The following is a 26,449-nucleotide window of genomic DNA, read 5'->3' as shown; positions in this document are numbered from 1 at the left end:
GTGACCTCCCTCGCTGTGCCCTCCCTCGCCCTGCCCTCCCTCCCCGTGCTCTCCCTCGCTGTGACCTGCCTCGCTGTGACCTCCCTCGCCGTGACCTCCCTCGCCGTGACCTCCCTCGCCGTGACCTCCCTCGCCGTGACCTCCCTCCCCGTGCTCTCCCTCGCCGTGACCTCCCTCGCTGTGCCCTCCCTCGCCCTGCCCTCCCTCGCCATGACCTCCCTCGCTGTGCCCTCCCTCGCCCTGCCCTCCCTCGCCGTGACCTCCCTCGCCGTGACCTCCCTCGCCGTGACCTCCCTCGCTGTGCCCTCCCTCGCCCTGCCCTCCCTCCCCGTGCTCTCCCTCGCTGTGACCTGCCTCGCTGTGACCTGCCTCGCCGTGACCTCCCTCGCCGTGACCTCCCTCGCCGTGACCTCCCTCGCCGTGACCTCCCTCGCCGTGACCTCCCTCGCTGTGACCTCCCTCGCCGTGACCTCCCTCGCCGTGACCTCCCTCGCTGTGACCTCCAGAACACCCTTTGGCTTTAATTTCTAAGAATGTTTTAGCAACTTGTCCAGGAAAATAAACAGAGCAAGTTTTCAATCAATAATGTTATTTTCGTTTATTAGAATCATAGAACGGTTACAGAACGGGAGGCCATTCGGCCCGTCGAGCCCGTGCTGGATCTCAGCCAGTCCCCTTGCCCCGCCCTTTCCCCGGAGCCCTGCACATTATTTCCTTCGGGTACTTATCCAACTCCCGTTTGAAAGCCACGATTGAGTCTGCCTCCACCACCCTCTCAGGCAGCGTATTCCAGATCCTAACCACTCGCTGCGTAAAAACGTTTTCCCTCGTGTCGCTTTTGGTTCTTCTGCCAATCGCCTTAAATCTGTGTCCTCTGGTTCCCGACCCTTCCGCCAATGGGAACAGTCTCTCTCTCTATCTACTCTGTCCAGACCCCTCACGATTTTGAACACTATTTATTCTGTGTCTCACTATTATATTATTCAACATCACTAAAACCGATTATCTGGTCATTATCACAGTGCTGTGTGTGGGAGCTTGCTGTGCACAAATTGGCTACCACGTTTCCCACATTACAACAGTGACTACACTTTTTTTTAAAAAGTACTTCATTGGCTGTAAAGCGCTTTGGGGCGCCCGGTGGTCGTGAAAGGCGCTATAGAAATGCAAGTCTTTCTCTCTCGCTGACCTTCCCACCCAATGGGGGCTATTGTTGCAAATCTCCTCACCGTACAACTCACCCCTCCCAGCACTGACCCTGTGAACGCAGGCAGTGGGGCAGCCAGCACCAATCCTCTCCGCATCTCCCTCCAGAATATCCCTTTGTTTGCGATCAAGGCCCTTGCCATCCATGAGCTTATCGTGGATGATGGCATCGACATCATGGTCCTGATGGAAACCTGGTTGAGGGGCGATGACACTTTACCCTTAAATGAACACCTCTGCCTGGCTATACCTTCCACCACTTGCCCGGCTCAGACCGCCGTGGTGGCAGTGTGGCTCTCATCACCAAATCACACCTTGGTCTGTTCCCCTGCTCCTCTGGCACTTTCTCCTCCTTTCAGCATCTCACCTTATTCCACCTCCTCATTTAAAATTCTCGTTCTCTCCCGCCCACCCGAGTACCACAAAAATGTTACTGCCGATATTTCTTCACTATTTTCCTCCAATTGCCTCTGTACCGAACGACTTCTCACCCTCGGTGATTTCAACCTTCATCTCAATTCATCATGCTCTCTCCTATGGGTTCACTAGCCTCAATCCACATTCATGGCCGCTCCCTCGACCTTGCCATCCTCTCGTGGCCTCGCTACTGCCATCGCCGATAAGGCCACCTCTGACCACTTCCTCGTATCGCTCTCCACCCACATCCAACGCCCCCTCCCCCAAACCTACCTCCTTCTGTGTCTGCCCCTGGAAAAAACTCCCTCCCGACTCTTTTACAACTGCACTCACCAACTCTCAACTGTCCAGCCTTTGGCCCTCCATTCACCAGGACGTTTCTGCTGCTACCGATCTGCTCAATCACACTGCCACCACCACCGTTGATGCCCTAGTCCCCATTAACACAATTACTCTCTCTCACCCTGGCCGTTCCCCCGGGACAGCCCTGATCTTCGCTCCATCAAGTCCAAGGGACGCGGACAACTGGTTTAGCCATTCACCGCCAGATCTGCCTGGACCACACAAAGCACTGTCGGGTCCTGCTCTCATCTGCCAAAACCGCTCACTATTACAGGATCATTCTAGAATGTAAAGATAAACCCCAGCTTCTATTCTCCACTGCTAACCATCTTCTTAAACCCCTCTCCCCAGTCTCCTCACCTCCGACAATGTGTGAGGAGCTCATGGACTTTCTTGTCTCGAAGATTGAGACCATCCGTTCGGTGGCCTCCACCTCTTCCCATCCTTCCCCTAGCCCACCGAGCCAAACTTCCTCTGAGGACCCCCCCTGCCCTGGCCCTGACCTCACATCTTTCTCCAGTTTCTCTCCGATCGCCTCTCATGACCTTTGCGAGCTCATCCTGTCCATGAGACGCACCTCCTGCTCCCTTGACCCTATTCCCAACAAACTGTTGACCATCCAACTTCCTTCTGGCTCCCATGTTAGCCGACATTGCTAACGGTTCTCTCTCCTCAGGTACTGTCTCCCTCTCCCTCAAATCTGCCGTCATCACCCCTCTCCTCAAAAAACCAACCCTCGAGCCCCCCGTCCTTGCAAACTCCCACCCCAGCTCCAACCTCCCTTTCCTCCAAAGTCTTTAAATGTGTTGTTGCCTCCCAGATCTGTGCCCATCTTTCCCAGAACTCCATGTGTGAATCCCTCCAATCCGGTTTCCACTCCTGACACAGTACTGAAACGGCTCTCATCAAAGTCACATGACATCCTTTGTGACTGTGACAAAGGCAAACTATCCCTCCCCGTCCTCCTGAACCTGTCTGCGGCCTTTGACACTGTTGACCACTCCATCCTCCTCCAACACCTCTCCACCATCGTCCAGCTGGGTGGGACTGCACTCGCCTGGTTCCATTCTTATCCATCTAATCGTAGTCAGAGAATCTCCTGCAACGGCTTCTCTTCCCCCCCGCCCCCTGCATCGTTACCTCTGGTGTCCCCCAAGGGTCTGTCCTTGGCCCCCTCCTATTTCTCATCTATCTGTACACTGATCACACCCAGCTCTACCTCACTACACCTTCTCTCGACCCCTCCTCTGTCTCTAAATTGTCAGACTGCTTGTCCGACATCCAGTTCTGGATCACCAGAAATTTTCTCCAATTGAATATTGGGAAGACCGAAGCCATTGTTTTCAGTCTCCACCACAAACTCCGTTCCCCAGCCACTGACTCCATCCCTCTCCCCAACTTCAGTCTGAGGCTGAACCAGACTGTTCCCAACCTTAGTGTCATATTTGACCCTCAACTGAGCTTCCGGCCACATATCCGCAGCATAACTAAGACCGCCTATTTCCACCTCCGTAACATCACCCGTCTCCACCCCTGCCTCAGCTCATCCGCTGCTGAAACCCTCACCCATGCCTTTGTTACCTCTGAACTTGACTATTCCAATGCACTCCTGGCTGGCCTCCCACATTCTACCCTGTGTAAACTAGAGGTGATCCAAAACTCGGCTGCCCGTGTCCTAACCCGCATCAAGTCCCACTCACCCATCACCCCCTGTGCTCGCTGACCTACATTGGCTCCCGGTTAAGCAACGCCTCGATGTCAAATTTCTCATCCTTGTTTTCAAATCCCTCCATGGCCCTCGCCCCTCCCTATCTCTGTAATCTCCTCCAGCCCCACAACCCCCCGAGATGTCTGCGCTCCTCTAATTCTGCCCTCCTGAGCATCCCTGATTATAATTGCTCCACCATCGGTGGCCGTGCCTTCAGCTGCCTGGGCCCCAAGCTCTGGAACTCCCTCCCTAAACCTCTCCACCTCTCTACCTCTCTTTCCTCCTTTAAGACGCTCCTTAAAACCGACCTCTGTGACCGAGCTTTTGGTCACCTGCCCTAATTTCTATTTATGCGGCTCGGCATCAAATTTGTTTAATCTCCTAATACTTCTGTGAAGCGCCCTGGGAACGTTGCACTACGTTAAAGGCGCTATATAAATACACATTATTGTGGTTGTTCCATAAGATCTCTCTCATTTGGTGAGCAGTAGTGGGACAAACAATCTGATCTTGCATTTCCTTTCAACTATGAAGTGAATTTATTTAACGGAGGTTGAAGAGGTGAATAAGTAACGGGAATATTATCGTCGCTGGGTCACAATCCTGGATCTCCCTCCCTAACAGCACTGTGGGAGCACCTTCACCACACGGACTGCAGCGGTTCAAGAAGGCGGCTCACCACCACCTTCTCGAGGGGCAGTTAGGGATGGGCAATAAATGCCGGCCTTTGCTGACTGAATCTACAAGGCTTTAGCTGAACTGCTTCATTCTGTTCACTGGCCACACAGCCCCAAAACTGGCCAGCGCATCGTTTGGGTATTTTTGGAATGCAAGCCTTTGAGATATTGGAAGGAAATGCTTGAAACTGATGGCGAGTCAGTGCCTGCCCGTGTTGGTCGGTATTGATGATAGCACGGCCCAGTGCCGTCCTCCTGCAATCCACAGTGACATACCTATTTAACACTGAGTCGAGCGCATTGCTAATGATCCTTTAATTAATGCTGTTCTTCATAATTACTGCAACAAATAGGATAACGAAAGGACAGTAATTACAATCTGATGAACAGATTGTGTAATTGACAAAGCCTTGTCTCCATTGTCCCTTCAGTCAAACATCACTGAGTTCGCCCGCCACGTCACAGGAGCGAGCAGTGCCCTGTTCGGGTCAGGCCGAGGGATCCCTTGGGGAGGAGATCGCGGCGAGCGTGGTCTGGGGAGTGGGAATCTCCCCGTTGCCCAATGGGAGCACAGAGCGAGAGCCACTCTGTCCCCAATGTGTCAGTCTCGGGGTAGGCCTGTAACCTGCCGCCCGGGGGTAGCACTGGCGGGGCGGACCGACGGGGGAAGATTGCGTCTCACACACTGAGACACTTCACACCGCGCTTACTGCAGCCAGTCTGCAGCAGGAACATCGGCTCGTCGCACAAACCCCCGGCACTCCCGGCACTCCCGGCACTGACGGGCAGAGTAACTGACTGGGAGCGGGGTGGGAAAGGGATGGGGCACTGGGGGGAGGGGAGAGGAGGGGGCACTTGAGGGAGGGTGGGGAGGGGGCACTGAGAGGAGGGTGGGGAGGGGAAGGGATGGGAGGGGGTTATACCGGGCACTGGGAGGGAGAGCGGTTATACTGGTTATACCAGGCAGTTGGTGTTCACCAGGTGCAGGCATTAACGCAAAACAGTTCAAGGAATCCGACCTCCCGACACCAGCAACATGAAGGTGAACTATTGTTCAACAACTGTGCCCAACAACACCGCAAGTCCCAGACACTGGTGCAGTGCTGAGGGAGTGCCACACTGTCGGAGGGGCAGTGCTGAGGGAGTGCCACACTGTCGGAGGGGCAGTACTGAGGGAGTGCCACACTGTCGGAGGGGCAGTACTGAGGGAGCACCACACTGTCGGAGGGGCAGTACTGAGGGAGTGCCGCAGTGATGGAGGGGCAGTACTGAGGGAGTGCCGCAGTGATGGAGGGGCAGTACTGAGGGTGTGCCTCACTGTCGGAGGGGCAGTACTGAGGGAGTGCCGCACTGTCGGAGAGGCAGTACTGAGGGAGTGCCGCACTGTCGGAGGGGCAGTACTGAGGGAGGGCCGCACTGTCGGAGGGGCAGTACTGAGGGAGGGCCGCACTGTTGGAAGGGCAGTACTGAGTGAGGGCCGCACTATCGGAGGGGCAGTACTGAGGGAGTGCCACAGTGATGGAGGGGCAGTACTGAGGGAGTGCCGCACTGTCGGAGGGGCAGTACTGAGGGTGTGCCGCAGTGATGGAGGGGCATGTAGGGTTGCAAAATTAGTGGGAGAACCCCCCCGCCCAGTGTTTGGAGTCATTGGAAAGGAAATTTAAGTTAGAACTATCTACCAGAAAGTTTGAGATCCTAATGTGCACATGGAAGAAACTACGAGTTTTAATCGAATTTAGGATTTTACAAGGCAGATTGGGTCCATGTGGGCAGAGCTAAGAGCTAAAGGAACTATCCTTCAAGGAAACCAGTTTGAGTACTGAAGCTGTCTGGGGTTTTGAAGCTAAAGCAAATTATCTGGAGAATTGTGAATACTCGAAAACCCTTCTCCCCAGGATACATTAACATAGCAACAATTAACCCAGAGATAGCTAATCATCATCCCGACCTGGAAAACCATTCCAGCACAGACATAATAACAATGGCACATCCAGCCCGCATGAGAACCCCAAGCATAGACAGATACTGCAAATATCAGAGCTAATATTTCCCTCAAGAAAACAGATTTAAAAGATCGACACATCTGAGACAGGTTAACATTAATAGGCCCGCCAAAATATGACAAAGAGATATCAAGCCCGTTAAAAATTAAACAAAGAATCAGGGCTGATTTGGCACGAAGATTAGAACAGCTCCAAAAGTATAACTGGGCCCTGTTTGAACAAAGTTTATTGCATAGCATCATAGAGCATCAAGAAGGGAGGAGAGAGAGACCACCGCAGCAGTCTTAACAAGCCTCTCCAGCCTCAACGACACCGGGGCCACATTGCCCGGCGACCGAAAAGGAAGGAAGAACATCACCATCGCGGTAACAACTGACCACAGCCAACATGGTGCCACCAAAAACACCGCGAACAACTCCGAAACAAAACTTCACAAGGAAGAAACCGAAGAATCGAAAGTTTCCACTTTACGATCTAGGCCTGACTACCAACAGGTGAAAACATTACCGAAAAGGACTTTGAAATCTAATTCTATCGAGAGAAAGTGGATACTTACCCCAGAGATCCTACCCCCTACAGCATCAGCAGCAACACCCAACTAACGACTACGCAGTCAGAAGTCTTCTCCGACGTTCGGGGTACGGCAAGCAGAACCTACAGAATCCAGCGAACCCCGAAATCGTGAACCACCGCCAACTACCAGTAAAGGATCAGTGAGCATTGTCCCTGTTTGCCCTGGAGTTTGACCCAGTCAGAGTTAGGCATTGGGAGCTGGGAGGTGTACTATTTCTGTAACCCCTTTGAATGTGTGATATAGTGTTCTTTATTTGAATGATTACAAGTTTGATATTGTATTTTCTTGTCCTTAATACAATCGAAGTTCTTTGCACCAAACCCGTTGTCGCTTGCACTTTGTCACATCCCCCAAATAAATCCAAAGTCTCGAACCCAGGGAGTGGGAGCGATTTGAACCACTCAGAAGGTCAAAGGTGAACCTGACCCCACACACCCCCGCCTGCAGGCAGTACCGAGGGAGCGCCATACTGTCTGAGGGGCAGTAAAGAGGGAGCGCCATACTGTCAGAGGGGCAGTACTGAGGGAGTGCCGCATAGTCGGAGGGGAAGTACTGAGGGAGTGCTGCACTGTCGGAGGGGCAGTACTGAGGGAGTGCCGCACTGTCGGAGGGGCAGTAGCGAGGGAGCGCCATACTGTCAGAGGGGCAGTACTGAGGGAGTGCCGCACAGTCGGAGGGGCAGTACTGAGGGAGTGCCGCACTGTCGGAGAGGCAGTACTGAGGGAGTGCCGCACTGTCGGAGAGGCAGTACTGAGGGAGTGCCACACTGTCGGAGGGGCAGTACTGATGGAATGCCGCACTGTCGGAGGGGCAGTACTGAGGGAGTGCCGCACTGTCGGAGGGGCAGTACTGAGGGAGTGCCGCACTGTCGGAGAGGCAGTACTGATGGAATGCCGCACTGTCGGAGAGGCAGTACTGAGGGAGTGCCGCACTGTCGGAGAGGCAGTACTGAGGGAGTGCCGCACTGTCGGAGAGGCAGTACTGAGGGAGTGCCGCACTGTCGGAGAGGCAGTACTGAGGGAGTGCCGCACTGAGGGAGTGCCGCACTGTCGGAGGGACAGTACTGAGGGAGTGCCGCACTGTCGGAGAGGCAGTACTAAGGGAGTGCCGCACTGTGTGAGATGTTTGCGAACAGTGGGAGAAAGCCCAATATGAACCCAGGTCTTTCTTTCTTTTCACTGAATCACCGCAGTCTCGATGGTGTGAAGCTGGACAGTCTCTTTAATCACCCATCCAGGTCTCTGTTTCATTCACCAGAAGCTGTGCCAGTGGTTCGTGCCTTCTGAGCAGAGCTTGACCAGATTGCCAAATTGCCTGGCAGGAATAAAGCGTATTGGGTCAAGCTGTGGGTAATTGTTGCAGCTGTCCTGTTTGACCAACACAATATATGTTCTTACGATGCAACTCATTTTACCATCACCTGAGTTGAAACAAACTGGAACATTAACAACAGAAGACGGTCACCACAAAGCAAACAATCCTGACCACGGGGAGAGGAGAGAGTTGAAATAGTCTGATTTAATCCATGTCCTCAAACTAACGTGGCTAATTGACCAAGCATGTCCCGGGGTGGGAGGCAGCTCCAACGTTGAGAAGCGTAGCCCTGCAGTGTGCTGAATGAAGGGAGGGGTTAGGGGGACACCAGACGTGTGATTGAAGGGGTTGTAGGCTGCACTGGTCAATAGCAGGAGTTCCCCGCTGGGAGAGTTTCGGGGAGAATGAGTTACGAGTCCGGGAAGGAACGTTTTGACATCAACCATCAATGGCACTGGTCGATCTCCCAAGTCGCTGCATGTGTGGAATTGTGGCCAAGGGCAGGCCCCAGTGGAAGAAAGGTTAGGGGCCGGGATATAGGTCCACGGCCCGTCGATCTCATACAGTCCTAAGGTCAGACATAGAATCACAGAAACTTACAGCACTGAAGGAGGCCATTCGGCCCATCGTGTCCACACTGGCCGACCAAGAGCTACCCAGCCTAATCCCACTTTCCAGCTCTGGGTCCGTAGCCCTGCAGGTTACGGCACTTCAGGTGCACATCCAAGTACTGTTTAAATGTGGTGAGGGTTTCTGCCTCTACCACCCTTTCAGGCAGTGAGTTCCAGACCCCCACCACCCTCTGGGTGAAGACATTTCTCCTCAAATCCCCTCTAAACCTCCCCCCAATTACTTTAAATCTATTCCTCCTGGTTATTGACCTCTTTGCCAAGGGAAACAGGTCCTTCCTATCCACTCTATCCAGGCCCCTTAATTTTATACTTCTCAATCAGGTCTCCCCTCAGCCTCCTCTGTTCCAAAGAAAACAACCCCAGCCTATCCAATCTTTCCTCATAGCTGAAATTCTCCAGTCCAGGCAACATTCTTGTAAAACTCCTCTGCACCCTCTCCAGTGCAATCACATCCTTCCTGTAATGTGGTGACCAGAACTGCACGCAGTACTCCAGCTGTGGCCTAACCAGTTTTTTATACAGTTCAAACATAACCTCCCTGCTCTTGTATTTGTGTTTCCCGTAAAAATTCCCAATCCACATTTCTAATGGAGACTGTCTTTATAAACATGACCAGCGATCCTTACACCGTGGTGCCAGTGGTGATGTTGCAGCACCTCCTTTAGGCGGGAGGGTGTAATTACAGCGTGACGAGATTACATAGGCAGTGTCCACTCTAACGGGTTCAGTAAACCGTACTGCACCAAGTTGACTGGGACTATAAATAGCTGTAAGATTATAACAATTTTCTATCTTTTAGGGAAAGAATGTTTTGCTTGTGGCATCCTGATATTGAATCCAAATGGTGAGATATTCACATTTCACTGACAGAAGAACAAAACCAACCTTTGAGTGTAGAGTGAATGAGGGAAGTCTCAGAGGAAGCGAGCCCTCAGTGCCTGGCCGCTGGATTTAGCAAACGTTAGCTTCCCTCCTCCTTTCCCTGTTGGTGCAGATCACTGACTGATCAAAGTTTCAGTGAATGGCTGCACGGGGACAGGGCAAGGCACAGGCCTGTAGGAAATGGGAATGTCACTGTCCTGGATTACAGGCTCCACATTGGTTTATTTTTCAGACAGTGTAGAGGGAGCTTTACTCTGTATCTAACCCCCTGTACCTGCCCTGGGAGTGTTTGATGGGACAGTGTAGAGGGAGCTTTACTCTGTATCTAACCCGTGCTGTACCTGCCCTGGGAGTGTTTGGTGGGACAGTGTAGAGGGAGCTTTACTCTGTATCTAACCCCCTGTACCTGACCTGGGAGTGTTTGATGGGACAGTGTAGAGGGAGCTTTACTCTGTATCTAACCCCCTGTACCTGCCCTGGGAGTGTTTGATGGGACAGTGTAGAGGGAGCTTTACTCTGTATCTAACTCCCTGTACCTGCCCTTGGAGTGTTTGATGGGACAGTGTAGAGGGAGCTTTACTCTGTATCTAACCCCGTGCTGTACCTGCCCTGGGAGTGTTTGATGGGACAGTGTACAGGGAGCTTTACTCTGTACCTAACCCCCTGCACCTGCCCTGGGAGTGCTTGATGGGACAGTGTCTGTAGTGTATGTAGGCTTTAGTAATGACTCCACAAGGCAGGGGAAGACCTGCAGTCTTTTATTCCAGCTCCTGAGTGAAAAACAACAAGCTGTGAGTTCCTTTTTATACTGGGTTACCTGCCGTGTGCAGGTAACCCTTAGGTCTCCAGCAGCAGCACCCTCTGGTGTACAGGCAAGGTGTGTACAGTACAAGGATACATTCAATGTTGCATAACAGTGTTACAGACATCACACAGTGAACAGGCATGCCTACACAACAGTACTGCCCCCTGAACATTTTTCATATCCTTATTGTCATGACCAGGGGAGGTGATCAGTGGTGGGCTATGGGAGGTTGTGGTGAGGGTTGTGAGCAGGGCCACAAGACTGGGTGGGCTCCTTGTCCACCATTGGGGATGAGCGTCAGGTCATCCCAGAGAAGCTGGAGGGTATTGGCCTCATGCTTCTGGTGTTGGCCCTGGTGGCCAGGGGCTGTAGGGCTGGTCTGGTGCAGGTTATCATGGGTGGTGGCTGGGCTGCCCATTGACCACTGTCCCTGTAGTGGGTCTGCTCCCACTGCCTGTGTGTGTGTCCTGCAAGGGGCATCACATTCGTTCCAAAGGTCCAGGCTACATGGTCAGGTGGCCTGCTGGACCTGGGGGTCTCCCACAGGGGGATTCCATTGGCATCAGCATGGTCCCTATAGGACCCAATGTCCTTTGGCAGTGTCCTACCGGTATACATGACACCGGCTCTGATCACACATAGTCGAGCCTGCATTATACATTCTAGCATTTGCATCACTTTTGGGTGTCCTGGTTTCAACAGACATGGTTACATTAGGCATTTCACACTCTCTATCATTATTGTTAAGCATAATAAACTTATTCTTAACCTTACTGACACCTGCATTCATCTCATTAGTCACATTAGTTAAACCAGCATCACAATTCATGGTTACATTGCATACATTTTCATACCTGCACCTTTAATTGCATCTTTAGCTTCAAAGTCCGTGTACTCAAATAGTTGGAACTTCCCCTTTAATTTTTTTTGGTTACCGGTCTCCTTTAAGTGAGCTTTCAAATCCAATTGGCTGTTCGATGTCACATGATGCTCCTCCATGTTGACTCGCATTTTGAATGCAGGTCTACGCTCACCAAGGAGCAGCCATTTTGTGGTGCTCCTTTCTTCCACATGCTTGTGGTGTTGCAGCCATTCTGTGGTCTTGCTGCAGGAGGGCTGTGGTGCTCTTTTCTTCCACAGCACCACTTCGCCTGATGTGGACCCAGTTCATCCAATTCCTGCCCAGCAGCGTGGGACCGTCGCCGGCTACAATCCACAGGGGGAGTTTGTGCAACACGCCGCCCTGGGAGACCTGGACGTCTACACTGCCAACGGTTTGGATTTTACCTTTGGTGTAGATGAGCAGCCTTGCCTGGACAGGAGACAGTTTTGGTCGAGTGGCAGGATTCCTCCAAATTTTTTCAAAGATCTTTTGGCTCATCACAGACTGGCTCGCCCCTGTGTCGCTCTCCATGGAGACTGGGACCCCATCGATGTCCACTTCCATCATCCATGGAGAACTTCCGGTGGAGCAGGTAAAGATTCCATACTCCTCTCCCAGGGTTAGAGCAGCTTCATCTTCATCTGTGTCGGAGCCCCGGTGATCAGCCAACTCTTCAGAGACACAGTGAGTACAGCCTTTTCTACACATTCTCTGAAGGTGCCCTTTCTCTTTGCAGCCTTTGCATGTATAGTCTTTGTAGCGGCACTGGTGGGCCCTGTGGTTTCCTCCACAGCGCCAGCACGGGGCCATCCGGTTTGCCCCATGTGGTGGACTCAGGGTTGCGGGACTCGGGGCAGCATTTCTGCCTTTAGAAGTGTCCATGCGGTGCACTGCGCTCGCCGGTTTAGAGTCCTGGGTCAGTATTCGCCTGGAGTCGCTGGCCGAAACCATGTAGGCCTGGCTCACTTGAATTGCTTTCTGCAGGGTGACCGTGATGTCAGCCGAGAGCAATTTGTGTAGCAGGCCTTTGTGGCCGATTCCGATGACAAATATGTCCCTTAGTGCTTCATTAAGGTGGTCGCCAAACTCACACGGTGCAGCTAGTCTTCTTAAGTGTGCAGCATACTTGGCAATTTCTTGGCCCTCAGGTCGCCGGTAAGTGTAGAACTGGTGTCTGGCTGTGAGGATGCTTTCTTTCGGTTTTAGTTGTTCCTGTATGATTGTTACAAGTTGCTCATAGCTCTTGGTGGTTGTCTTCTCCGGGGCTAGTAAGTCCCTGACGAGACCGTAGATGGTGGGCCCACAACTGCTAAGCAGGATGGCCCTGCGTTTGTTCGGTAGTGTGGCCCGTGTGTCCCCGTCCAGGTCGCTGGCTACAAAGAAATGTTCCAATCTTTCCACAAAAGCGTCCCAATCTTCCCCCTCTGTAAAATGCTGAAGATTGCTGAGGTTAGACATGTTGAGCGTGTAGATCATGATCCCGTAATCCCGTCACCAGTTGTAGTGTATGTAGGCACCTTTAGTAATGACTCCACGAGACAGGGTATGGTACTTAAACTGTGCAGACCTGCAGTCCTTTATTCCAGCTCCTGAGTGCTGATAACAAGCTGTGAGTTCCCTTTTATACTGGGTTACCTGCCGTGTGCAGGCAACAGCACCTTCTAGTGTACCGGTAAGGTGTGTACAGTACGAGGGTACATTCAATGTTGCATACAGTGTTACAGACATCACACAGTAAACAGGCATACATACACAACAGTATCGAGGGAGCTTTACTCTGTATCTAACCCCGTGTACCTGCCCTGGGAGTGTTTGATGGGACAGTGTAGAGGGAGCTTTACTCTGTATCTAACCCCGTGCTGTACCTGCCCTAGGAGTGTTTGATGGGACAGTGTAGAGGGAGCTTTACTCTGTATCTAACCCCCTGTACCTGCTCTGGGAGTGTTTGATGGGACAGTGTAGAGGGAGCTTTACTCTGTATCTAACCCCGTGCTGTACCTGCCCTGGGAGTGTGTGATGGGACAGTGTAGAGGGAGCTTTACTCTGTATCTAACCCTGAGCTGTACCTGCCCTGGGACTGTTTGATGGGACAGTGTAGAGGGAGCTTTACTCTGTATCTAACCCTGTGCTATACCTGCCCTGGGAGTGTTTGATGGGACAGTGTAGAGGGAGCTTTACTCTGTATCTAACCCCATGCTGTACCTGCCCTGGGAGTGTTTGATGGGACAGTGTAGAGGGAGCTTTACTCTGTATCTAACCCCATGCTGTACCTGCCCTGGGAGTGTGTGATGGGACAGTGTAGAGGGAGCTTTACTCTGTATCTAACCCTGAGCTGTACCTGCCCTGGGACTGTTTGATGGGACAGTGTAGAGGGAGCTTTACTCTGTATCTAACCCCGTGCTATACCTGCCCTGGGAGTGTTTGATGGGACAGTGTAGAGGGAGCTTTACTCTGTATCTAACCCCATGCTGTACCTGCCCTGGGAGTGTTTGATGGGACAGTGTAGAGGGAGCTTTACTCTGCAGCTAACCTGTTCTGTACCTGGGTGCTGATCAATTACAGGACATGACCCCACTCGCTTACTGGGGTCCCCCTGGTGGAGTTACTAATGAAACGTGCACTCAAAACCAGGCTCTCCGTAGTCCACCCTGGCCTCAACAATCAGGTGGAAACCAGGCGCTATCGGCAAAACATGTACCATGAGCTCGCGGTTGTGTCACGTGACATCAATGTAAATGACCTGGTGTTTGTGCTAAATCATGGTCATGGCCCCAAATGGATCGCTGGCACTGTTTTAGCCAAGGAGGGGAATAGAGTGTTTGTTGTCAAACTGCTTAACAGACAAACGTGCAGAAAGCACTTGGACCAGACCAAATTGCGATTTACAGGTAACCAGGAACAACCGGGAGAAGAACTTACCTTCAGCGATCCACCTATACACACCCAATCAGCAACAGACCTAGCTGCCAATCACAAGGATGATCCCACCATCTCCAACAGTCCAGTCAGACCAACAGGGCTGCAAGACAGCAGTGGCCCGACCAATGCACCCATGCCAGAAGTGACACTCAGACGATCAACCAGGGAGCGCAGAGTTCTGGATCGCCTCAATATGTAACTAACTCGCATCAAAGACTTTGGGGGGGAATGTTGTTATATATGTATACTCTGTGTATATACTATGCTGGTACCACTAGAGAGCGCAACTGTGGGAGGCCCAGGCAGGAGCTGTATAAAAGGCGGGTCACCACATTGCTGCCACATTCTGGGTTACAAGAAAGAGACTAAGGTCACGGCAGTTCAAGCACAGCACTAGGCCTCGTGGAGTTATTCTACAGATAAGTAGAGACATATTAACTGGCAGCATGTACAGATCGCGGACTTACACGCAGAGATGGCTGCCATTGGTAATTTAGAAAAGTTTTCAGAGGGTGAAGCCTTTACTCGAGTTTCGCTGGCCAGGTATCGCTTCTACAGACATCGCTGCAACGCAGGCCAGGATTTAGCGGAACATGTTGCAGACCTACGCAGGCTCGCGGAACCGTGCGAATTTGGGCAACTCCTCAACAATGTGTTGCGGGATGTTTTCGCGACGGGACGGGACGTGAAGCGGTCCATCACCTTCAGCCAGGCGTTCACGACCTCAACGTTGAGATTCTCCCAGAATCAAAACTCACTGGCAAGTACTGTGCAGAAAATAACTGTTGATCAAAGAATGAGTCCGACTCAGAGTCCGCCAAGGGGTGTAAATGTGAATCGTTTAACATGCTGGCATTGTGGGGGTAACCATCGGGCCAGTCTATCTTGATTCAGACACTCTGTGTGCACAGGCTGCGGCCAAAAGAGCCACCCAAAGCGAATGTGCAGAAAAACTGCGACTCAAAACGTGGCAGAGGAGTCGGCAGGAGGTTTCCGATCCAGCAAGGATTATAAAGTACAAGCTAGAGAGGCGATTCAGCTCGAGGGAGCAGTGCACGTGATGTACACCTTCACTACCAAAAGTCCCCCCATAATGATGAAAGTCAAGACAAATGCATTCCTGTTTCCATGGAGTTGGACACGGGGGCGAGTCAGTCACATATGAGCCAGAAGGCATTTGAGAGGCTGTGGGGCAACAAAGAACAAAGACCCAAGCTGAGCCCGATTCAGACAAAGCTGCGCACTTACACCAAGGAACTGATCCCAGTTATCGGCAGTGCGAACGTAAAGGTCTCCGATGATGGAGAGATACACGAATTGCCACTGTGGGTTGTACCAGGCGATGGGCCAACGGTGCTGGATGGGGAAGATTCGGTGGAACTGGGAAGACGTCAAAGTATTATTGTCAGTGGACGATGCTTCCTGTGCTCAAGTGCTGAGCAAGTTCCCATCCTTATTTGAACCAGGCATCGGCAACAAGATTAGTGGGAAAGCGGGTTGTGTAGAGGACACAGAAAGGCTGCAAAGAGATTTAGATAGGTTAAACGAATGGGCTGAGGTTTGGCAGATGGAATACAATGTCGGAAAATGTGAGGTCATCCACCTTGGGAAAAAAAACAGTAAAAGGGAATATTATTTGAATGGGGAGAAATTACAACATGCTGCGGTGCAGAGGGACCTGGGGGTCCTTGTGCATGAATCCCAAAAAGTTAGTTTGCAGGTGCAGCAGGTAATCAGGAAGGCGAATGGAATGTTGGCCTTCATTGCGAGAGGGATGGAGTACAAAAGCAGGGAGGTCCTGCTGCAACTGTACAGGGTATTGGTGAGGCCGCATCTGGAGTACTGCGTGCAGTTTTGGTCACCTTACTTAAGGAAGGATATACTGGCTTTGGAGGGGGTACAGAGACGATTCACTAGGCTGATTCCGGAGATGAGGGGGTTACCTTATGATGATAGATTGAGTAGACTGGGTCTTTACTCGTTGGAGTTCAGAAGGATGAGGGGTGATCTTATAGAAACATTTAAAATAATGAAAGGGATAGACAAGATAGAGGCAGAGAGGTTGTTTCCACTGGTCGGGGAGACTAGAACTAGGGGGCACAGCCTCAAAATACGGGGGAGCCAATTTAAAACCGAGTTGAGAAGGAATTTCTTCTCCCAGAGGGTTGTGAATCTGTGGAATTCTCTGCCCAAGGAAGCAGTTGAGGCTAGCTCATTGAATGTATTCAAGTCACAGATAGATAGATTTTTAACCAATAAGGGAATTAAGGGTTACGGGGAGAGGGCGGGTAAGTGGAGCTGAGTCCACGGCCAGATCAGCCATGATCTTGTTGAATGGCGGAGCAGGCTCGAGGGGCTAGATGGCCTACTCCTGTTCCTAATTCTTATGTTCTTATGTTCACAGGCGCCAAAGTACAGATCCACTTGGTCCCCGAGGCACGGCCTGTCCATCACAAGACTCGAGCAGTCCTTTACATGATGAGGGAGAAAGTGGAGATCGAATTGGACAGACTTCAACACGAGGGAATCATATTACCAGTCGAATTCAATGAGTGGGCCAGCCTGATTGATCCGGTACTAAAAAGCGATGGCATGGTCAGAATCTGCGGCGACTACAAGGTAACAATCAACCGAGTCTCGTTACAGGAACAGTACCCGCTACCCAAAGCCGATGATCTCTTTGCGACATTAGCAGAGGGAAAGGCGTTCACCAACCTGTATCTAACCTCCGCATACATGACCCAGGAGCTGGCTGAGTCATTGAAAAAATTAACATGCATTAACACACACAAGGGATTGTTTTTGTATCACAGGTGCCCATTCAGAATCCGTTCGGCTGCAGGAATCTTCCAAAGGAACATGAAGAGTCTGTTGAAATCGGTTCCACGCACCGTTGTATTTCAGGATGACATCCTAATCACTGGTCGCGACACCACTGAACACCTGCACAACCTGCAAGAGGCTTTAAGTCGACTAAACAGAGTCGGACTCCGGCTGAAACGATCCAAGTGTGTCTTCCTGGTGCCAGAGGTAGAATTCCTGGGGAGGAAGATTGCGGCAGACAGCATCAGGCCCACGGACTCAAAGACAGAGGCCATCAAGAATATACCCAGACCAAGAAATGTAGCGGAACTGCGCTCGTTCCTGGGACTCCTCAACTATTTCGGTAACTTTCTTCCAGGGTTGAGCACCTTGCTCGAACCGTTGCACAAGTTGCTACACAAGGGAGACGACTGGGTCTGGGGTCGAAATCACGAGGCCGCCTTCAAAAAGACCAGAAACTTGCTGTGTTCAAACAAGTTGCTTGTATTGTATGACCCAGGTAAACGTCTAGTTTTAGCATGTGACGCATCGTCGTACGGTGTCGGGTGTGTTTTACAGCAAGCAAATGTAGCGGGCAAACTCCAGCCAGTTGCATATGCGTCTAGAAGTCTATCCAAGGCTGAAAGAGCCTACAGTACGGCCGCGAAGGAGGCTTTGGCCTGTGTCTGGAGTAAAAAAAATGCACCAGTATTTGTTCGGACTCAGGTTCGAGTTAGAAACCGACCACAAGCCCCTAATCTCACTGTTTTCGGAAAGCAAAGTCTTAAACACCAATGCTTCATCGCGAATCCAAAGATGGGCACTAACACTGTCGGCCTACGATTATACGAACCGCCACAGGCCAGGCACTGAGAACTGCGCCGATGCTCTCAGTCGGCTACCGTTGCCCACCACCAGGGTAGAAATGGCGCAGCCCACAGACCTGTGCCTGGTCATTGACGTCTTCGAAAGTGAAGGGTCACCCGTAACGACCAGCCAGATAGGACCTGGAACAACCAGGACCCTGTGTTATCTCTTGTAAAAAGTTGCATCCTCAATGGGGGCTGGTCAGTGGTCCCATGAGAAATGCAAGACAAGAAAAAGCCGTTTCACCGTCATAAAGACGAAATGTCCATCCAATAGGATTGCCTCTTATGGGGCAACCGCGTCGTCCTGCCAACAAAAGGCAAGGCAACCTTCATACACGACCTACACAGTGCCCACCCAGGCATAGTCATGATGGAGGCTATCGCCAGGTCCCACGTCTGGTGGCCCGGCATTGACTCGGACTTGGAGTCGTACGTGCGCCAGTGTAACACTTGCTCACAACTGAGCAATGCCCCCAGGGAGGCTCCACTTAGTCTGTGGTCCTGGCCCTCAAAACCATGCGGGCCCCTTTCTAGGAGAAATGTTCTTCGATGAAGTGGGCGCCTACTCTAAGTGGATCGAATGTGTAATAATGGCATCCAGCACATCCACCGCCATCACCGTGTCAGTGAGTGAGGCACTCCCTCACCGTGTCAGTGAGTGAGGCACTCCCTCACCGTGTCAGTGAATGAGGCACTCCCTCACCGTGTCACTGAGGGCACTCCCTCACCGTGTCAGTGAGCGAGGCACTCCATCACCGTGTCAGTGAGCGAGGCACTCCCTCGCCGTGTCAGTGAGGGCACTCCATCACCGTATCAGTGAGGGCCCTACCTCACCGTGTCAGTGAGCGAGGCACTCCCCCACCGTGTCAGTGAGGGCACTCCATCACCGTGTCAGTGAGCGAGGCACTCCATCACCGTGTCAGTGAGGGCACTCCATCACCGTGTCAGTGAGGGCACTCCATCACCGGGTCACTGATGGCACTCCCTCACCGTGTCAGTGAGCGAGGCACTCCATCACCGTGTCAGTGAGCGAGGCACTCCCCCACCGTGTCAGTGAGTGGGGCACTCCATCACCGTGTCAGTGAGTGGGGCACTCCATCACCGTGTCAGTGAGCGGGGCACTCCCCCACCGTGTCAGTGAGCGAGGCACTCCATCACCGTGTCAGTGAGCGAGGCACTCCCCCACCGTGTCAGTGAGCGAGGCACTCCCTCACCGTGTCAGTGAGTGGGGCACTCCATCACCGTGTCAGTGAGTGGGGCACTCCCCCACCGTGTCAGTGAGCGAGGCACTCCATCACCGTGTCAGTGAGCGAGGCACTCCCCCACCGTGTCAGTGAGTGGGGCACTCCATCACCGTGTCAGTGAGCGAGGCACTCCATCACCGTGTCAGTGAGCGGGGCACTCCCTCACCGTGTCAGTGAGCGAGGCACTCCATCACCGTGTCAGTGAGCGAGGCACTCCCTCACCGTGTCAGTGAGCGAGGCACTCCCTCACCGTGTCAGTGAGCGAGGCACTCCCTCACCGTGTCAGTGAGCGAGGCACTCCCTCACCGTGTCAGTGAGTGGGGCACTCCATCACCGTGTCAGTGAGTGGGGCACTCCCCCACCGTGTCAGTGAGTGGGGCACTCCCCCACCGTGTCAGTGAGTGGGGCGCTCCCTCACCGTGTCAGTGAGTGGGGCGCTCCCCCACCGTGTCAGTGAGTGGGGCGCTCCCCCACCGTGTCAGTGAGTGGGGCACTCCATCACCGTGTCAGTGAGTGAGGCACTCCATCACCGTGTCAGTGAGTGGGGCACTCCATCACCGTGTCAGTGAGTGAGGCACTCCATCACCGTGTCAGTGAGTGGGGCGCTCCCTCACCGTGTCAGTGAGTGGGGCGCTCCCTCACCGTGTCAGTGAGTGAGGCACTCCATCACCGTGTCAGTGAGTGAGGCACTCCATCACCGTGTCAGTGAGTGAGGCACTCCATCACCGTGTCAGTGAGTGGGGCGCTCCCTCACCGTGTCAGTGAGTGAGGCACTCCATCACCGTGTCAGTGAGTGGGGCACTCCCCCACCGTGTCAGTGAGTGGGGCGCTCCCTCACCGTGTCAGTGAGCGAGGCACTCCATCACCGTGTCAGTGAGCGAGGCACTCCCTCACCGTGTCAGTGAGGGCCCTACCTCACCGTGTCAGTGAGGGCCCTCCCTCACCGTGTCAGAGAGTGGAGCGCTCCCTCACGGTGTTGGTCACCACAGTGTCGGTTGTCATGGTGCTACCCAATGGCACTTCAAGGATAGCTGACTGATTTTCCCTCTCCATGTCCTTGTTACGTCTAGACTTGACTATTCCAATGCACTCCTGGCTGGCCTCCCACATTCTACCCTACATAGAAACATAGAAAATAGGTGCAGGAGTAGGCCATTCGGCCCTTCGAGCCTGCACCACCATTCAATAAGACCATGACTGATCATTCCCTCAGTACCCCTTTCCTGCTTTCTCTCCATACCCCTTGATCCCTTTAGCCGTAAGGGCCATATCTAACTCCCTCTTGAATATATCCAATGAACTGGCATCAACAACTCTCTGCGGCAGGGAATTCCACAGGTTAACAACTCTCTGAGTGAAGAAGTTTGTCCTCATCTCAGTCCTAAATGGCCTACCCCTTATCCTAAGACTGTGTCCCCTGGTTCTGGACTTCCCCATCATCGGGAACATTCTACCCGCATCTAACCTGTCCCGTCCCGTCAGAATCTTATATGTTTCTATGAGATCCCCTCTCATCCTTCTAAACTCCAGTGAATAAAGGCTCAGTTGATCCAGTGTCTTCTCATATGTCAGTCCTGCCATCCCGGGAATCAGTCTGGTGAACCTTCGCTGCACTCCCTCAATAGCAAGAACATCCTTCCTCAGATTAGGAGACCAAAACTGAACACAATATTCCAGGTGAGGCCTCACCAAGGCCCTGTACAACTGCAGTAAGACCTCCCTGCTCCTATACTCAAATCCCCTAGCTATGAAGGCCAACATACCATTTGCCTTCTTCACCGCCTGCTGTACCTATATGCCAACTTTCAATGACTGATGAACCATGACACCCAGGTCTCGTTGCACCTCCCCTTTTCCTAATCTGCCGCCATTCAGATAATATTCTGTCTTCGTGATTTTGCCCCCAAAGTGGATAACCTCACATTTATCCACATTATACTGCATCTGCCATGCATTTGCCCACTCACCTAACCTGTCCAAGTCACCCTGCAGCCTCTTAGCATCCTCCTCACAGCTCACACTGCCACCCAGTTTAGTGTCATCTGCAAACTTGGAGATATTACACTCAATTCCTTCATCCAAATCATTGATGTATATTGTAAATAGCTGGGGTCCCAGCACTGAGCCCTGCGGCACTCCACTAGTCACTGCCTGCCATTCTGAGAAGGACCCGTTTATCCCGGCTCTCTGCTTCCTGTCTGCCAACCAGTTCTCTATCCACGTCAGTATATTACCCCCAATACCATGTGCTTTGATTTTGCACACCAATCTCTTGTGTGGGACCTTGTCAAAAGCCTTTTGAAAGTCCAAATACACCACATCCACTGGTTCTCCCTTGTCCACTCTACTCGTTATATCCTCAAAAAATTCCAGATGATTTGTGAAGCATGATTTCCCTTTCATAAATCCACGCTGACTTGGACCGATCCTGTCACTGCTTTCCAAACGCGCTGCTATTTCATCTTTAATAATTGATTCCAACATTTTCCTCACTACTGATGTCAGGCTAACCAGTCTGTAATTACCCGCTTTCTCTCTCCCTCTCTTTTTAAAAAGTGGTGTTACATTAGCTACCCTCCAGTCCATAGGAACTGATCCAGAGTCGATAGACTGTTGGAAAATGATCACCAATGCATCCACTATTTCTAGGGCCACTTCCTTAAGTACCCTGGGATACAGACTATCAGGCCCCGGGGATTTATCGGCCTTCGATCCCATCAATTTCCCTAACACAATTTCCCGTCTTATAAGGATATCCTTCCGTTCCTCCTTCTCACTGGACACTTGGTCCCCTAGTACATCCACAAGGTTATTGTGTCTTCCTTAGGGAAGACAGAACCAAAGTATTTGTTCAATTGGTCTGCCATTTCATTGTTCCCTATTATAAATGCACCTGAATCTGACTGCAAGGGACCTACGTTTGTCTTCACTAATCCTTTTCTCTTCACATATCTATAGAAGCTTTTGCAGACAGTTTTTATGTTCCCAGCAAGCTTCCTCTCATACTCTATTGTCCTCCTCCTCCTCTGCGGAATTCTAAATTTCTCCCAGTCCTCAGATTTGCTGCTTTTTCTGGCCAATTTATATGCCTCTTCCTTGGATTTAACACTGTCCCTAATTTCCCTTGTTAGCCACGGTTGAGCCACCTTCCCCATTTTATTTTTACTCCAGACAGGGATGTACAATTGTTGAAGTTCATCCATGTGATCTTTAAATGTTTGCCATTGCCTATCCACCGTCAACCCTTTAAGTATCATTTGCCAGTCTATTCTAGCCAATTCACGTCTCATACCATCGAAGTTACCTTTCCTTAATTTCAGGACCCTAATTTCTGAATTAACTGTGTCACTCTCCATCTTAATAAAGAATTCTACCATATTATGGTCACTCTTCCCCAAGGGGTCTCGCAGAACAAGATTGCTAATTAATCCTCTCTCATTACACATCACCCAGTCTAGTATGGCCAGCTTCCTGGTTGGTTCCTCGACATATTGGTCTAGAAAACCATCCCTAATACACTCCAGGAAATCCTCCTCCACCGTATTGTTACCAGTTTGGTTAGCCTAATCTATTTGTAGATTAAAGTCGCCCATGATAACTGCTGTACCTTTATTGCACGCATCCCTAATTTCTTGTTTGATGCTGTCCCCAACCTTACTACTACTGTTTGGTGGTCTGTACACAACTCCCACTAGCGTTTTCTGCCCTTTGGTATTCCGTAGCTCCACCAATACCGATTCCACATCATCCAGGCTAATGTCCCTCCTTACTATTGCATAAACTAGAGATGATCCAAAATTCGGCTGCCTGTGTCCGAACTTGAACCAAGTCCCGCTCACCCCTCACCCCTATGCTCGCTGACCTACATTGGGTCCCGGTTAAGCACTGCCTTGATTTCAAATCCCTCCATGGCCCTCGCCCCTCCTTATCTCTGTAATCTCCTCCAGCCCCACAACCCCCCGAGATGTCTGTGTTCCTCTAATTCTGCCCTCCTGAGCATCCCTGATTATAATCGCTCCGCCATCAGGGGCCATGCCTTCTGTTGACTGGGCCCCAAGCTCTGGAACTCCCTCCCTAAACCTCTCCGCCTCTCTACCTCTCTCTCCTCCTTCAAGACGCTCCTTAAAACCGACCTCTCTGACCAAGCGTCTGCGCTAATTTCTCCTTATGCGGCTCGGTGTCAGGTGACCCGGGGGTGGGGGCTGGGTCTTGCCGGGCCAGTGCCATGGTGATGCTTGGGACCACCGCCCATCGCTACCCGCGAGCGGCCTGTGTTTGGAAGTTGGAGTGCAGCAGCAAGAAAGGGTTAAACACCGGGGAGGGAGGGATAAATCCCAGCTCTCGTGTGTGCAGCGGGATCACGGGCACCAGCTGACTCCGAAAGCCAAAGCTGCATCTGTCAGGCACAAGGAGCTGGCTGATACGTTCCCCCTCTGTCAATGAATTAATGGGAACAAAGCTCTTGCAGACTGAAGCCTATTGGTGTGGTTTTCCTAATGCGCCGTGTTATATCAAAGTGCGATCAATAATTGGAGTTCAAGTGTGGGACATACTCTGTTCTCCAGACAGCTTATTTCATGGATCAGAGCGAGCACACACACAGCCTCAGTCTGTTCGCCAGTCCAAGCAATTCTTCAATTCCAATTCTTTAATGGAAAAAACGCCCAGGCCCTAATCTTGCCTGGCCTGGCTCTCTCTTGCTTGGTAATGACTCAGGCTGATAAGGCTTGATCCGTGTGTACAGTAACTTGCCTTAATGTACCGAGGCAGCAACAGAGTGTTGAGCCAAGATGTACCTGCTAATATCAGCAGGTTACCTTGTTGAATGCAGATGGAGACCCTCAGGCTTTCTGTATTCCATCGAATATTCTTTCGATCTAACTGACTGTCTATCTGTTAAAGTCTCGAGTCCAACATACTCCGTTGTTACACACCAGACGTCACAGTCCAGACGTCACAGTCCAGACGTCACACACCAGACGTCACACACCAGAGGTCACAGTCCAGACGTCACACACCAGAGGTCACAGTCCAGACATCACACACCAGACGTCACACACCAGAGGTCACACACCAGAGGTCACACACCAGACGTCACACACCAGACGTCACACAACAGATATCACATCAGCGGAATTCTCCTCTCATTAACTCACAACGTGTCGAAGAAGAATTGGAAGCTGAAATTCACCTCCGACGGAAGCGGCTCGCACATCCCGTTTGTGATGTGTTTTGGCTGCCGCGATGGATGCGATGGGTCATCTTGCGAAATTCAGCTGTGTCGGGTTTTTTTCGAGCGGGGCGGAAGTCGGTCACAATGGGGGCGGGAGTGGGGGCGGGGCAGAGTGTCCGCCGCTGTCAGTCACCAGCGACGGGCTGGTTACATCATCGCGTTGGCGGGTCACCACATCTCTCCCCTTCACTGAAAGGGTCGGCCACTGCGAGCTCTGCCATTATTCTAGTTTGGTCCATTGGGACACCAGGGAGGGTTTCGGCCGGTCCAAGGAGGGCGGGGGGGAGGTGTCAGGCGGCGTGTTGATGGCCCGGCCGAACCCGGGGGCAATAATTGTCGGCCCAACCTGGCAGTCGGCCGACAAAAAAAAATAAAATGGCGGCCGCGGCAGTGCGCCCTCCCCGTGAATGGCGGCCGCGCGCATCGACAGAAAAAGCTGTTGGGGGCATCGGCCGGCAGCCAGAAGACTTTCAGCCGGCGCGCGCTCTGAGAACCCACTCAGTCGTCGGCAACAGCGAGGCGGATATGGGTCCCCGCCGGAAAAATGCCTCAGGGCAATTGCATGGACAGCGGCCATTCCACCAAAAAATCAGCGGCCATTCCGCAACGAACCCTGGCCACTGCTTTCTGCTGGCCACAGGCCTTAACAAAAGGGACAATTCGGGCGCCTGGTCACTGCTAGCACGAATGTTTTCCTGCAAGAATCACTCGACACTCTGGGTCGGTTCCAACGCCAAAACGGCCTTTATTACACCGGCGGGGAGAGAGCTTCTGGTCCAACTCCAGGCACTCCACTCCACTGGACAAAGAAATTCATCGATATTTATATGTTTTACAATAGTTCGTTACAGTTACTCAGCCCACTTCAGCTGGACACAATCCAATCATAATGATTATAGATTACACATAGGTTTAAATGGGCCATTAGAAGTAACCCTGGTACATCAGGGGGCTGCATGATCAGTTTGTGACAGTTGGGGGCTGATTCCTATCCGTGTGTTGCTCTCCACGCCCCCCTTATCTTCGTTACTCATGGGTTCCGCCGGTGCAGAGCTCCTTATCTCTATGGTTGCTAGGCACCCCACCTGGGGGTCACTGACTTGAGGATATTCTGTACTAGGTACCGCCGTGTTCTATATACTATCTTGTCTCAAGTTGTTGATTCAAGACACTCCTGAGACCAGGCTCTGCAGGGTCAGCGCTCAGTCAGCAGCTTTAGCTAACTTGGCTAACCGAGCCCCCATCATGCTTTGCTAAGCCCCCTGGCAGCCATTTTATATTTGGCTAACATTTTAAACATACATATATTTATATATTCAGCAGGTGCCTTTGCCTTCCAACAGCAGTCACTAACTGGCCCCTGGAGGTGCTGCTTTACAACCATTGTACTTTCCGTCGCCGGAGGGAGGGAGGCCGAAGGAGGGAAGGCCCGTGCGGAGGGCGAGGAGCGAAGCTGGTCAGGGGCTCACCGCCGTTGAGATCGCCAGGGGTTGGTTGGAGCTGCTGAGTCGGCCAGTGAGGAGCCAGGGTCCAGATGGACCAACGTCAGTGTTCTCGCCTATTGCACATCCCCAGCATCGAAGCACTGACCACACTCGACCAGCCCCGCTGGGCAGGGCCACATTGTTCGCATGCCTGACACGAGACTCCCAAAGCAAGCGCTCTACTCGAAACTCCTACACGGCAAACGAGCCAAAGGTGAGCAGAGGAAACGTTACAAGGACACCCTCAAAGCCTCCCTGATGAAGTGCAACATCCCCACTGACACCTGGGAGTCCCTGGCCAAAGACTGCCCTAAGTGGAGGAAGTGCATCCGGGAGGGCGCTGAGCACCTCGAGTCTCGTCGCCGAGAGCATGCAGAAACCCAGCGCAGGCAGCGGAAGGAGCGTGCGGCAAACCTGTCCCACCCTTCCCTTCCCTCAACCACTGTCTGTCCCAC

Source organism: Pristiophorus japonicus, chromosome 15 (assembly GCF_044704955.1).
Source record: "Pristiophorus japonicus isolate sPriJap1 chromosome 15, sPriJap1.hap1, whole genome shotgun sequence".
NCBI classification, from domain to species: domain Eukaryota; kingdom Metazoa; phylum Chordata; class Chondrichthyes; family Pristiophoridae; genus Pristiophorus; species Pristiophorus japonicus.
This window is presented reverse-complemented; position numbering follows the sequence as displayed.